Here is an 8,548-nt window from a genome sequence, read left to right as displayed (position 1 = left end):
CTCGATGTGTACCCTGGCTACGTGTGCAGGGAGTCAGCGCTAAGCGGTGTACGCTGGTAACCAGGGTAAATATTGGGTAACAATGCAAAGCACTTTGCTTAGTTACCCGTTATTTACCCTGGTTACCAAGCACAGAGTCGCTGGCTGCTTGCTGGTGAGATCTGCCTGATTGACAGCTCACCAGTGACCATGTACCAGCGATCCTGACCAGGTCATATTGTGGTCGGAATCGCTGGTACGTCGTTTCGTGAGATGGTACCCTTAGGAACTAGAAAGAGTCCAGAAGGGACAGAAATGCAAAGTGGAGAAAGGTAGAGGTGACCGGGACAGGACCTAAGGAGTGAAGGAAGCCGAATCCTTCACCATCCCCTGGTCCCTGCTACAGAAGCAGAAAGAAAGAGAGAAGAGCAAAGTGACAGAAAGGGCTCTATTGCAGTGAGACCTAAGTCCAGGGGTGCTCCTACCGGAGGCATCATCTGCCAGTACCTGAGAGAAATCAGTTGCGGCGGTAAGGCAGGTGGTCTACCCGTCCATTAGCAGTGTGTCCCACCACCTTGCTGGGAGAGTAGGTCTGAAAAGGAAGGGTCAGTCACCCCACCATGGCCGACTCCACAAGGCCGAGCCGGTTGTTGGAACTGAAGTGTCTAAAGGATAAGGAGGATGACAATGCTAATGTACTGATAAGATGGAAAATGGCTGTTGGACTGTTGTGCAGTAAAACCGTTCAAGTTGTGCCCTGCGTCCGACTCCTAACTGAGTGCATGGGGCCTGAAGACCATGGGAGTGAATGGGACCCAAAGAGTGAATGACAGAAGCTGACCGGTACCACCTCTTTACCACACCTATTCCACTCTGCTCCCCATGTCTGTACTGTAACGAGGTGGGTTGAGGAGCTCTGCAAAGACCGTCGCCCACGATTGCCCCTCTCTGGCACTTTACACATACATAGTCCACCTATATTCAGTATGAGTTCCCAACTAGCTCTCCTATATACAGACTCATATAAAAAAACCCAAACTAACACATACTCTCCTTGCTCCAGTTCCCTCGGCGTTGTGCTCCTGTCTCCGGTGCACTGACCCTCTGCACAGCAGACACGATGATGTGACGACATGGTGCCTACTGTCTCAGTCGCACATAGATATTGATGGAGGAAGGAGCCGTCCGCTCTGTCCTCCACAGATCTATTCACCACTATCTGCATCCTAAGGATGCACATACTGGTGACATTGGGATGCCCGGAGGACACGGTGTGGCCCATGTTTTCAGCACGTCTTCCTTATCGGTCTGCGCACAGGACTGAAACAGCCAAAAGGGCCAAATGTGGCCTGCAGGCTGCACTTTGCTCATGTCTACCATACTTGAGCAAGTAGAAGATAGCTCCCGGTTAGACCTTCCAGGTCATAGTTGTACATTGTGTATACACCTTTTAGTAGCTGCTGATGTGTTTAGCCATAATTGGATATTATGGAGAATAGTGATCCATGAACAGCACGAGGAGGGGGGGGGGGGGGGGGGCACACCTTCTGTAAAGCATCCCAAGACCAAGTGTGATGCCCTGGACCCCAGGGGTCACAGGTAACAACACCAACCACATTACACACACCCCCACCCCCTGTGAGGACACACAACAGTCACCCGAAAGGGAGACCTGATGCCTCCCTCAGGGCCAGTAGGGCACACCAGGTGGGCGGAGTCAGGCGGAAAGGCACGCCCACCGAGGAGACTACTTTCCTGAGGCAGGAAGTACAGGGAGTGGAGAGAACAGTCTAGCAGAGTGACAGTGACAGGAGGTGTAGAGGAGCGGAGCTGTCAGGGACCCGGGTAGGAGCCTTGGACCCTTGAAATGTCAGGCAGGCAGACGGTGGTGGCCGCCTGCAGGAGTACCTGTACAGCAACCGGCGGAACCGTAGGGACCGGTCCAGGGTTGGAACCCGCCGACCCTGAACCGGGGAGTCAACCGTGTACCGGAGCATCAGAAACCGGGTACTCAGACCCCGTCCTAGCTTAAAAGCCACTGAGTTTAGGCAAATTGACTGATTGCTGGCTGGACCTCACGGGTTCATCCACACCCAAAGTCCCGAAAGAAGACAAAAGCCCACCGATACCGGGTGAGAGCCACCGCCAAGGGCCAAACATCCGACGGGCCAGTGCCTGCGGGCAACCGAGGGCTCCTCCGGCAGCTCAACGCCGGGGAGCGGGCTACCACTGTCCAGGCAGGGGAGCCGAAAAACCACAACAAGAGGAGCAAGGGAAAGGGGCCACCATCAACCTCACAGGGGACATCAGCAGCCGGCCGCGGGAACCGACCATACCCGAACTTTGGTTTACCAGTGACTGAGTGTGAATTAATCGTGAGTACACCAGTGCCATCCGGGCACGACAATGCACTGCAGCACGGCACCCTGCACCCCGACAACAACATCAGCGCTCCAGTCCCCTACCGGGCCCCGGGACACACCGCCCCTACCCACGGAGGGGCTGACATCTAGGCTGCGGCCGCAACACCGATCCCGGACAAGCCCACCTCCACTCCAGCCGCAGCGGTGGTGCATCCAGTCGTCACGACCCGTGGGTGGCGTCACGACCCATTAGACGACAGCGCGGCCCTCCCCGGCTGCGCGCCTCGTCCCACCTCACCACCTCCCCACTGCCTCCCCTTAACAGAGCGACGTTGCCCTCGGTCTGGAAGCGCTCGTGCCACCGACAACCCAAGCCCGGACCTCGAGCGGCTCGGCCCGAGCAGTGGCTAAGCAGCCGGGCCCCTCTCAGGGCGGTACACAAGCATTATAAAAGAGGATGATATCTAGCAAGAATCTGGATATAGACACCTAATCACGATGACAGCAGCGCCCGGGTGCTGCCCTGAATACTTTGCCGTGATCTGGATTTTAGCCAGTGCCAGTAGAAAGTGAGGGACTTTCTGTTTCGATTATCAGGGCGTTCACATAATTCTCTACACACCCATCCTCAGCTATTACACAGCCCATTAGACTCCTCTACTGAATGAGATGAGATAGACCTGTCCTTAAAGCGAATCTGTCAGCAGGTTATAGCTACCTCATCTGAGAGCAGCATGAAGTAGGAAAAGAGATTATGATTCCAGCAATGTGTCACTTAGTTTACTTGGTGCAGCAGTTGTGACACAGTTCTTAGCTGTCTGAGCGCTACTATGTCTAATAGCCACAAACACACAACTCTCTGTGTACATTGTATATTGAAAATTAGCTGTTTATCAAAGGAGGGGGCATGGTCAGACTTCCAGGCATGTGAGCTGTAGTCCAGGCAGTGATAATATCCTGGTGATAAAACACCAAATTGTATGAAAACAGCAGCACACAGCCTTAAGGCTACTTTACACATAACAACATCGCCAACGAGAGGTCGTTGGGGTCAGGTAATTCGTGACACACATCCGACCTCGTTAGCAACGTTGTTTTGTGTGAAACGTACGAACGACCGCTAACGATCAAAAATACTCACCATATCATTGATTGTTGATACGTCGTTCTAATCTCACATATTGTTGCTGCTGCAGGACGCAGGTTGTTCGTCGTTCCTGCGGCAGAACACATCGCTATGTGTGACACCGCAGGAACGAGGAACAACATCGTACCTGCGTCCGCCGGCAGTAAGGAAGGAAGTAGGTGGGCGGGATATTCCGGCCGCTCATCTCCGCCCTTCCGCTTCTATTGGGCGGCCGCTTAGTGACGCCGAACAAACCTCCCCCTTAGAAACGAGGCGGTTCGCCGGCCACAGCGACGTCGCTAGGCAGGTAAGTATGTGTGACGGGTCCTAGCAATGTTGTGCGCTACAGGCAGCGATTTACCCGTGATGCACAACCAACGGGGGTGGGTGCTTTCACCAGCGTCATCGCTAGCGATGTCACTGTGAGTAAAGTGGCCTTTAGTGTCACATCCCTGAAGTTACTTAACCTCTATTTTCTCCTGTCTTCAGATTACACAGCAAAAACCTGCAGACATAATCTCTTTAAAAGGAAATACAAAATGAATAGCTCAGAAAGATAATTATTTACTATTCTATGCGCTACATTCTTACACATTGCCAAGAAATGAAAGCTTGCTAGTTTAGAAAATCTATTCAAGATGCAAAACCATTGAGAATATACAATGTTACCGCGTTAACAATCTTCAGCGTAGAATCCACGTGCACAATCCTCCCTCTCCATCACACCTCTAGCGTTGGTGTATTCATCCAATGATGCTGGGATCAATCCTGCTCAGACCAGTAGTTCCAGAAGTGATCATTACCAACAATACTGTCACGAGTTATCTCGGACATTGCTAACAACCAATAGCAAAAAAAAAAAAAGCTTGTAGTGGCTAACTACCTGCCTGTTGTGCCTGGCACAAACCTCTGCCGGCCCAGAGTGGTCACGGATCATTCCCAGTGGGGATTCTGCGGCTTCCGGTGACATGACGTTGACAGAGCAGCATCTTCTCCACTATGATCTGTTGGCGTTCCCCTTTATACAGTGCAGTTGGATGGACTCTGCCCAAAAAGTGAGGGAAGACGAGAAAAAGCGGGAGAAGAGTTTAGGGCAGGAACAGATTTAGTTGAGTCTCCTGAAGTGTGCAAGAACGGCAATTGGAGAGAAGAGCAGTGCTGGGCTTCGATAGAGTGTCTGCGAGCCAGACCATGGAGGAGCCCTGGTAGCAGTCAAGCCAGTAGCGGACTGAGGTTGGCCATTTGGAGAGGAGAAGAGATGCCATCCGGAAAAGTCAAAGAACCCCGGCGCTGTGGAAGAAGAGAATTTCCCACCTGTCCTGGAAGGAAAGCGCGCACTGATGGGCCATTCGAGCATTGAGCTCCTGGGACAGGACTCATTCCCCCTCAACACTACTGTGAGTCCTTTACCGATGCGCGCACGCGATAGGGTTTAGCGTAGGCCTGAGTAGTCAGAGCGCGGTAGCTGCGAGGCCCGTTTAGCAGAGGCCAGTTAGCTTGTTAGTGCAGTGTAGGCCTAAGAAACAAACTTCTTGTACAATTTACCATTGTATTGATATTTGTAATAAATAGTTAGGGAGACACAGGGTTGGTGCGGCCCAGCTAGAACCTGCAGTGCCAATCTACACTTCCCCGTTGACTTACGCATATATTTCCTGCCCGATAATAAAGCAGTCCCCTTGTTTGTACACCCTCATCTCCTAGCGGTGGTACCTTTGCCTCCACTTCACATGCACACTTGATCACCAGAAGGTCCTTATTTAAAAAAGGTGCTGGGATAGTATAAGTTGTATTTCATCATGCCCAATCCTGTTGGAGACTTAGAAGTGCCTGGCTGTTGCTCATCGCTCTACATATAAATAACAAAAAAATAAACCAACATACTTCCCTGCGCTCTCCTAATGACCATCTCTGTACTAGTCAAAGACTCCTGCCTTAAAGTAGAACCTATAAGGAAATGATCACCAAACTTTTATATGCATCATGTAATACCATAGCTCAACTGCAGGGGCGCCAAGTAGCAATGTGCTCATGCCTGCAAGTGATCAAAAGAGGGTCCTTATTTATACAATGGTATATCCAGATCGAACAAATACTAAGATAAGATCATTATTCCATGCAGGTGAAGGGTGGAATATAGACTCAAGACCCAGACACATTAGACCTTTGTCCTGCAAACCTGCCAACATCGGCAGGATTTGAGTCTAATGTGCATGGGTGCCCCGGAAAGATAAATCGCTCAGGAAGCTAAGAATCTGGCATATCCAATTTTAGACCATCGATCCCTTCTCCCCCCATCCTTGGTGAGATAAACCATCGCCCGAGAGGTCTGACCATGGCTCTCTAAGAGAGTAAAGAAGGACTCAGCAGACAAGGGAGCCAGCACGATAGATGGTGGCCGAAAAAATGGATGAACCTTCCTGAATGGCGGGGGCTTTAAAGTGTAGCTATCTCTTTTGTTCTATGAGAAAAATAATTTCCAGAATTTCCTCCCATGGAGCTTTGCCTTCTTTGAGAAGATCCCCATGATGCCTACAAGTAGGAAGAGAATTCAATCATGCATGTGAACTTCATTATTAGTGGTCTTGTCATCTCATCTTGGAGGTCATGGATCCCAATTAAAAGTTTATAAAAGCCCGAACTTCACCTAATTTTTAAATTTTGGGATCTTCAGATATTGCACAGGGTCTTTGTACCCCTTCAGGCACTAAGGCCCATGTATGACTGCTAGCTACCCCTCCTGTAGCCACACACCTGACTAATACTAGAATCTCATATTGTTTGTAGTAAACATCTGGTATTTTTAGATGCTTCATGTGGAAATGACTACCAACAATCTAATTGTGATTGCAGATAATAAGCCTAGAATTGTTCCATTTCACACAGCAATATACCGATAATTATAGGCCTCAGAGGCAATTGTCACCCAAGTGGTTAGGCAAGTCATGCTACATGGCAAAGATAATGATAAAGTGCTGACATAAGACAATAAATGTGAAGCACAATACAGCCAGGGATACAGGACGTCCACCTAACGTTAGAGTACCAAGACCTACATTACACCAACAACAAGGCGTCCCGTTATAGGAGGTTGCAAACAATCAGCTCTTGACTTTTGCTACAGCATTCCCGCAGGAATAACGAAGAATTACACCCTGACCATTGGAATCAATAGACTGTAGAGGTCTTCCACATGAGCTAGGCTCTTTATATCTTTTTTGCTTTATTCTAAAATAGGACCCCTTAGAATATAGAGGAACTCTCTCTCAAAAAGATACCCTTGTATCCTTCATAGATTTGGAGTCACCATAGATCCCTATATGCTGCCGTTGGTTTGGGATATTATACTTGAAGTTAGCCGAAATATTGGTGTAGAAAGGTGCCCGCATTACACTAAAGGGGGCTTTACACGCTGCGACATAGCTAATGCGGAGTCGTTGGGGTCACGGAATTTGTGACGCACATCCGGCCGCATTAGCGATGCCGTTGCGTGTGACACCTATGAGCGATTTTAAATCGTCGCAAAAACGTGCAAAATCGCTCATCGGTGACATGGGGGTCCATTCTCAAATATCGTTACTGCAGCAGTAACGAAGTTGTTCCTCGTTCCTGCGGCAGCACACATCGCTCCGTGTGACACCGCAGGAACGAGGAAGCTCTCCTTACCTGCCTCCCAGCCACAATGCGGAAGGAAGGAGGTGGGCGGGATGTTACGTCCCGCTCATCTCCGCCCCTCCGCTTCTATTGGGCGGCGGTTCAGTGACGCTGCTGTGACGTCGCTGTGACGCTGAACGAACCACCCTCCTTAGAAAGGAGGCGGTTCGCCGGTCACAGCGACGTCGCCAGGCAGGTAAGTATGTGTGACGGGCTTGGGCGATGTTGTGCGGCACGGGCAGTGATTTGCCCGTGTCGCACAACAGGTGGGGGCGGGTACCCACGCTAGCGATATCGGTACCGATATCGCAGCGTGTAAAGCGGCCTTTAGCCTTCAAGTAAATCCACCCTGAAGCAAATAAACAATTATGCAAAAACTAAGCAGTGTCACACCACTGTGGTTTTGAGGAAATTTATCAAAAATTACATGCAAATGTTTAAAAATAAAAGCTCTATAACGGACAGCCTCACCAATCATGCGGACAGCCCCACCAAGCGTGCGGAGAGCCACACCAAGCGTGCGGAGAGCCCCACCAAGCGTGCGGAGAGCCCCACCAAGAGTGCGGAGAGCCCCACCAAGCGTGCGGAGAGCCCCACCAAGCCTGCGGAGAGCCCCACCAAGCCTGCGGAGAGCCCCACCAAGCGTGCGGAGAGCCCTACCAAGCATGCGGACCAGGCTAGTGCATCTTGCATGTTTTTCCTATATAGTCTTTAGAGCCGTATCAAGCATGCGGATAACCCCACCAAGCGTGCGGAGAGCCCCACCAAGCGTGCGGAGAGCCCCACCAAGCGTGCGGAGAGCCCCACCAAGCGTGCGGAGAGCCCCACCAAGCGTGCGGAGAGCCCCACCAAGCGTGCGGAGAGCCCCACCAAGCGTGCGGACCAGGCTAGTGCATCTTGCATGTTTTTCCTATATAGTCTTTAGAGCCGTACCAAGCATGCGGATAGCCCCACCAAACGAGCGGAGAGCCCCACCAAGCGTGCGGAGAGCCCCACCAAGCATGCGGAGAGCCCCACCAAGCGTGCAGAGAGCCCCACCAAGCGTGCAGAGAGCCCCACCAAGCGTGCAGAGAGCCCCACCAAGCGTGCAGAGAGCCCCACCAAGCGTGCAGAGAGCCCCACCAAGCGTGCAGAGAGCCCCACCAAGCGTGCAGAGAGCCCCACCAAGCGTGCAGAGAGCCCCACCAAGCGTGCAGAGAGCCCCACCAAGCGTGCAGAGAGCCCCACCAAGCATGCAGAGAGCCCCACCAAGCATGCAGAGAGCCCCACCAAGCGTGCAGAGAGCCCCACCAAGCGTGCAGAGAGCCCCACCAAGCGTGCAGAGAGCCCCACCAAGCATGCAGAGAGCCCCACCAAGCATGCAGAGAGCCCCACCAAGCATGCAGAGAGCCCCACCAAGCGTGAGGAGAGCCCCACCAAGCGTGAG

This window comes from Anomaloglossus baeobatrachus, chromosome 12 (assembly GCF_048569485.1).
Source record: "Anomaloglossus baeobatrachus isolate aAnoBae1 chromosome 12, aAnoBae1.hap1, whole genome shotgun sequence".
In the NCBI taxonomy this organism is placed as follows: Eukaryota; Metazoa; Chordata; class Amphibia; order Anura; family Aromobatidae; genus Anomaloglossus; species Anomaloglossus baeobatrachus.
This window is presented reverse-complemented; position numbering follows the sequence as displayed.